We start from the raw sequence: 7,042 nt of genomic DNA, 5'->3' as shown, positions 1-7,042 counted from the left end.
CCCATTTTTCAAATGAGGAAACTGAGACACTGAAACAGTAAGTGACTTGTCCTGTGATGGGAGGGCCAGAGCTCAGGGCAGGCCAAGGTGGTCTGACCCCACAGCCCTCATGATGGAGCCCAGACATGGCTCCTTCTGCCTTTCACCGGCCTGTGCCCCACAAGGTGCAGACACAGGACTCAAGGCAGGGGCCCCAATGCCAATTGGAGGAGACTGACCTCCCTGAGCTAAATCAGGTGCCAGGCACCTGGGGACAGGGGTATGGCCCAGATGCCCTGTGGGCATTTCCAGGCCACAGCGGGTGGTTTCTGAGTTCTTCCGAGACCAGACAGCTTTCTGCTTTCAGGCTCTGGCGGTAATGACATTGAGCTCTTATTTGTGGAGCATTCACCCTGAACGAGCCCCATGCTCCGTGCCCCATATTCAAAACCCCAAGCAATCCTCACAGTGTTCCTCTCGTTCATGATTGTCTATGTTATGAATGAGGGAGACCTCAAGGCACCCAGCAGGGGGCACGGCCCAAGTATAGGACAGGTCCAACGTCTGAACTCCCATTTGTCTGAATGCCAGGTGGGCTGGGGGTGAAGATGGAGCTGCTGAGGGCCTTGTGGGCACCTCCCCACCCCACCCCGCCCGTCTCTGCTACCTTCTGTATCTCCTCCTGCTGCTGGCAGCCACTGTGGTCAAAATGGGATCCACCCCCAAAGTAGGTCACTGAGGGGACTGGGGCTGAGGCCGGGCTGAGGAAGGCGGCACGTTTCTGGGCTCCAAGGACTCCAAGCCTGGCCACTCCATGACCACGCCCTGTGCCCCAAAGGCACACATACATTGCTTTGGATGAAGTGGAATCTGGGGCAGGTGAATTTCGATCTGGGGGAGATAGCTCAGCGCCAGGAGCCACGCTGGGGTTTGTCATTTGTACAAATTGGTCCGGTCTCATACAAACACTGCTCGGGACTGTTCAGGGCTTCTGTACCCCACAGGACAGTCTAAGCCTTTTCTTGGCATTCAAGGCTGTTTGCAGACGTCCCTCAGTCTTGCCACCTGTCACTCTCATCACTCATGCACCTCAGCCCTGCAGGCCGCAGCCTTTGCTATTCCACAAACAGGTCGTGCTGCTGAGACTAGGACGGTGGCCTGGCTCTGCGTCTTTGCCTTTCCACAGGCGAGGCTCTCTGCCTAGAGGGTCTTCCCTCCCCCAAGATCCTTCTGGATCTTCTCAAGCCGGGCCGGGCACAACTCTGAACTCCCAGGGTTGCTGGCAAAAAAACCTACATGGACAATGGGTAACTTAGTGGTTAAAAATGCAGGCTTTGAACTGAGGCATGGGTTCAGTCCTGGCTTCGCCACTCACCAGCTGCGAGACGTCGGGCCGGCCTCTCTGAGCCTCCGTTTGCTTCTCTAAACACAGAAAGAATGACACAACCGACTCCATGCTGGGGAATCAGAAGGATGTCATGCACTTGAAGCATTGCGCTCAGTGCCTATGGCCTCTCTGCGTTCAGAAAGCATCGGGTGTTCGTCTGCTCGCCCCGCCCCCAGGTTTAAACCCCGAGTTGGTGGCAGTCTCCTTGCTGGGTGCTGGGATAGAGCAGTGACTGGGATCGTGTGGCCCCTGCTCCCACAGAGACACTGGAGAGCCACATGTTCACCAATTCATTTCCATTGTGACTACAGTAATTAGGTACATCACAGCCCGACCTCCTAACCCCCCAAACCCTCACCTTGACCTTGAAGCTCCCTGGGGCAGGAACCAAATCTGATTCATCTGCATAACCTCAGCTCCTCAGTCATGGTGTGGGTGCCCCGCAAATATTTCAGTTGAAAAGATTTCCATAGCAAACAGGGCACTGAGTATGTGAGAGCAACTCTGTGGTACATTTTACACGAATGAGATCATTTCGTCACATCAACGTCTCCTTGTAGTGGGTACTATTATCATCACCCTCATTTTACAGACAGGGAAACCAAGGCACAGAAAAATTGAGCAAACTATCCAGAGTTCTACGGCCAGTGAGGGGCGATGTCAGGATTTGAACCCAGGCAGCCTAGCTCCAGAATCCACTGGCTACTTGCTTCTTGTGAGTTGATGCCATTTTCCAGGGTGTCCAGAAAGGGCCTGGTCCCCTGACCCAGCTCAGGAAGCTGGACCAGGGGGCCCAGAGCCGGCCTGAAGACCTCGCCCATCTCTACCACCCCCTGTTCTCTGGGGGGTGGGGGGTGGGTCCTCAGCTCTCCACTCCCCAGGTGGGCCATGAGGAAAACAAGGCTTCAGCTGCAGCCTTGATGTCCTCTGCCAAGCTGGCACTTGGAGGCCTGGGGAGCCTCAGGGGATCCCAGCCCGGCAGCTGGGCCGGCCTCAGGGCCAGGGTTTCCGTAAACACCCCCAGTGAGCCAGCCCCATGTGGCCAGTCCGTGGGCTGCTGCTGGCCTCGAAGGCCGAGGTTTGGCTGACCCTGTGAGGCTTCCTGTAGCACAACCACTTCCAGCCCCTCCGCCTGGCTGGGCTTCCAGTAATGAAGTGTTTTCTGTGGGGCCGGCTGGATGGGGCACTGGGGGCCTCTCTGTCCCACGCGCTGCACCGGGCTCCTGGAAGCCGGTCTGGGTGCCCCTTGCTGCAGCCCGGACGACCCATCTGGTGTCTGAGGGTGAAATCACTTCTACGGAGGCAGGTCTTGGGTTCCTGAGAGTGGGGGCTATGCCCAGAGGGAGGGTGTGGCTGGTCCTTTCGGAAGGGCTGCGGGGTGAGAGAAACTGCCAGGCAGCTTGGAGACGGAAGGGCAAGTCTCAGCTGTGGCTACGGCCTCCTCGCCGCCCAGAGCAAGCAGCTGCGAGGGGCTGTGGGGCAGGGGGCAGAGACGGAGGGGGCACGAGTCACAAGGAGCGTGCCATCTCCTGAATGCCGCTATGCCCAGCCCTTTAATTCTCATGACAGCTCTGCTTGGAAACTGAGGCCCAGAGAGGTGAAGTGACTCACCCAAGGTCACGCAGTGAGTGACAGAGCCAGGACATGACTGGGTCTCTCCCTGCCCCCTGAATCGCTTCTATCTTATTGTCTGAATCCCAGACAGTAGTAGCTGGGAGATGCTTCCAGGCCATCTTTTAAGAAGAAGTAAATCACAGTGGTCAGGCCGTGGGGACTGCTGGTGGGTGGGAGAGAGGGCCCGGAGCCCCAGCTGAGGGCCCCCTCCCTCTGCTTCATCCCAAACCATCTTCCCTGGGCCGGTTTTAAAAATGTTAGTTTTGTGTGGGAGTTTGTTCTGAACAGGGGTCTGCTGTCTTGAGAAGGGGGTTCTGGGGCAACTAGGAGTCAGGAGTGGGGCTCCCCTCCCCCTACCTGGGGACCCTGGGGCCCAAACTGATGCCTGGCTGGTGACTCACTCCCTCCTTAGCACATCCTTCTGTCCCATGACTGAGAGCCCTGTGGGGGCGGCCCCCAACCAGGGTCCCCCTAACAAGTGCCCTCCCTACCCCCAACACACACAGGGACTGGGAACAATTAACTCATGGCTCAGGCCAGGCCAGATGTTCACGTGGGTATTGGGTTTGCTAACCACAGGCGACTCAAGGGCTCCCTCAGAGCTGGAAGTCTCCCAAGAGGCCGCAGAGGGCCCCCTTGTCATGTCACAGCAGGGGAACTAAGGCCCAGAGAGGGCAGGTGACTGCCCTACGGCCACTTAGGGGCAGAGAGGAGGAAGGAAGCTGGCATCCTGATGCCTGATCCAGAGCGTTTCTGCATCTCCAGACAGTCCCTGGGTTTCCCAAGGCAATCCCTCCTCCCAGCCCCAGCCACAAACGTCCCCCGCCAACTGACACAGGGCCCTCCATGACCATGACCCACAATGTCCCCCCGAACTGACACAGGGCCCTCCATGACCAGGCCTCTCCAGCTGCATTTCGGCCTGCCCCTCACTTAGCCCTCCAGGATTTATCCAGGCTCAGCCACTCACAGCTCATGCTACTCCCTCATGCTACTCCCAGGCCTTTGTTCTCTCCCAGCCTCTATTTTAATGGACTTTTTGCCTGGACAACTCCTACTGTTGCCTCAAGACTCGGCTCAGATGTCACCTCTTCCAGTAAGACTTCCGAAGCCACCTCTCCCACCTCCCAGACTGGGCTGGGTCCTCTTCTCTCATTGCCTTCCCAGTTACTGTGCTTAATCACCTCTGCTTGTCTCTCTCTTCCCCTATAATCTGTGAGCCCACTGGACAGAGACCTTATTTAAACATTTTTTTTAATGTTTATTTATTTATTTTTTTTTTTTAATTTTTTTTTTCAACGTTTATTTATTTTTGGGACAGAGAGAGACAGAGCATGAACGGGCGAGGGGCAGAGAGAGAGGGAGACACAGAATCGGAAACAGGCTCCAGGCTCTGAGCCATCAGCCCAGAGCCCGACGCGGGGCTCGAACTCACGGACCGCGAGATCGTGACCTGGCTGAAGTCGGACGCTTAACCGACTGCGCCACCCAGGCGCCCCAATGTTTGTTTATTTTTGAGAGACAGAGTGTGAGTGGGGGAGGGGCAGAGAGAGAGAGAGAAAGAGAAAGACACAGAATCTGAAGAGGTTCCAGGCTCTGTGCTGTCAGCACAGAGCCCGACGTGGGGCTCGAACTCACAAGCCATGAGATCATAACCTGAGCCGAAGTCGGACGCTTAGCCGACTGAGCCACCCAGGCACCCCTTAATTGAAGTTTTCCTTTTAAGTTTATTTATTTTGACAAAGAACAGAGCACATGAGTGGGGGAGGGGCAGAGAGCAAGAGGGAGAGAGAGAATCCCAAAGCAGGCTTTGCCTGCTGTCAGCACACAGCCCGATGTGGGGCTCGAACTCACAAACCGTGAGATCACGATCTGAGCCGAAGTCAAGAGCTGACGCTTAACTGACTGAGCCACCCAGGCGCCCCTTGAGACCTTATTTTAATTCTTTATGTACTCATAGGGCATGGCCCACTGCATTCAGTGCTTGTTGAATGAATGCATGGGTGGATGGATATACAGATGGATGGATGGATATACAGATGGATGGATGGATGGATGGATGGATGGATGGATGGATGGATGGATGGATGGATATACAGATGAACAGCTGGACTGAAGGACAAATGGATGGATGGATTAGGTATGGATATGAACATGTAATGCCAGGGACTCAGTGAGAGGTAAGTCCCTGGAGACCGAATGTCCTGAAGGATGGAGGGGCTCTTTGATGGGGAGGGAATAACCTAACCTATTATCTGCGTCCTCCAAGAGATGTCTAGCAAAGAGCAAATCCACCTGTCCTAGCACCCAGTCCCTTGTGAACAACTGGTTCCAACTCAGCGTGGTCTCCTGAACTCTGACTAGTCAGACATCAGTGAGTCTACAGGAACCACCTCTGCCTGACGTTCTAGAACTCTATATTCCTGAGGTCCCTCCCTCCATGCTTCCCTCTGGATCAGACCTGACACTCATGCTTCCAGACACAGAAACAGATTCCTGGAGCCAAGAGGCCCTAGAAAATATGGAGTTTGCCCCAGTCCCATTTAACAAATGAGGAAACTAAGGCCAAGCAAGGGCAAGGAATTTTCCCGAGAATGTCTAGCCATAGAGCTGGCATTAGAGCTTGGGTCCCCCAATTCACTCATGCTTGCAACAAATATGTAAGTAGCACCTAACATGTGCCAGGTTCAGTGCCTTCTCCCTGGCAGACTAAGTCTGTAAATAAACCCTCATGCCAATTTCCAAAGCCCTTTCCATGTCCCATCATGACTTCCTCCCAGCTCCCCAGCAGGCTTATCAGTGCTTCACCAGCTGCACCCTTGGCACAGCCCCGGGTGCCAACCCCCTCACCCAGCAAGTGAGGACCAGTTCACTGCCAGGCCTCCCAGTTCACACGGCTGCATGAGGCCGTGTGCAGAGGCGGTCACATGCGTGGGCTGAGAGCTCTGCATTCCAGCCCCTTTGGACCCTGTGTGTCCCTGCACACAGAACCTTGCCAGCTCAGACTGAAGCCAAGTGTTAAACTGTTCAAGCCCCACAGCTGTCCTAAGGGGTGGGAGAAGGAGCTCATCATGGCACCTGGGATCTCAGGCCAGGAGCACACCTCTGAACTCCCGTCCAGACCGGGGAATGTGTGGAAGGAGAGGCCGGGAGAGGTGCCTGGGGGCTGGGTATTTGTGGACCAGCTGAACCGGCACCAGGCAGAAATTCCACTGGCATACAAATCACCTCTGGGTCTCATTAAAATGCAGGTTGATTCTGGGCGGGGCTTGGGATTCCTCCTTTCAAACAAGCACCGGGGTGCTGCTGACCTCAGAGCACACACGTGGGAAGGGAAGAGAAGAGCCAGACAATCGGGCCCAAGATGGAGAAGACCTACCTGACTCCATTGGACTCTTCGTGAGCAAAGATAAACCTTTGTTGGGTCAAGCCACTGAGCTTTGGGGATTTGTGACCTCAGCATAGCCTAATGTCCCCGAGTGACACATTAGGATAGGGGACTGTCCTATGTAGTCAGGCCACCAATATTTACTGAGTTGCTGCCATAAACTCATTTTGTGCCCCAGGGGCCTCCCTCTTCAAGAGGCGCTCACTCTCCGGTGACGCAGTGCAAGGCGGGCACCTGAGAGGGAGAGTCCCTTAAAGTTTGCTCCCTTGGGGCATCTAGGAGCACCCCTTAGTGCACCCTAATCCCAGCACTGTGAGTCACGGGGGAGCCAGGATTTGAAGCCAGGACCTTTTGACTTATGAGGCTATGTTTCCTTCCGGTAACGCAAAGGGGAGACTGGCTCATTCTGGGATCTTATCTAGGGGGGTGGCTACAGCAGCAGCCAAGAGACTCACGGGTTCCCTGGACTGTCCCATCCCTCCAGCACCAAACTCAGCGGTTTGGAGCCCAACCCACTCGCACCCGGTCAGCAAAGTGGCAGTTCCCGCCGCAGGCTTTCAACGCTCTGAACTGTGTGTGGAAGGCTCGTCTCTGACACTTTCATCACCAAATGCCCCGATGCCAGCCTGCGTGCTTCCAGAACTGGCCAGGCCCCAGGGCCTCCCCTCCCTGTC

The 7,042-nt window shown here is 55.6% G+C and overlaps 1 long non-coding RNA gene across 3 annotated transcripts in view; it reads right to left on the bottom strand.

The window, feature by feature from the left end:
* Nucleotides 1-7,042, bottom strand: part of LOC109497984 — a 41,746-nt gene that overhangs the window by 34,280 nt on the left and 424 nt on the right. The window lies entirely within an intron of this gene.

This window comes from Felis catus, chromosome A3 (assembly GCF_018350175.1).
Source record: "Felis catus isolate Fca126 chromosome A3, F.catus_Fca126_mat1.0, whole genome shotgun sequence".
NCBI classification, from domain to species: Eukaryota; Metazoa; Chordata; class Mammalia; order Carnivora; family Felidae; genus Felis; species Felis catus.
This window is presented reverse-complemented; position numbering and strand designations above follow the sequence as displayed.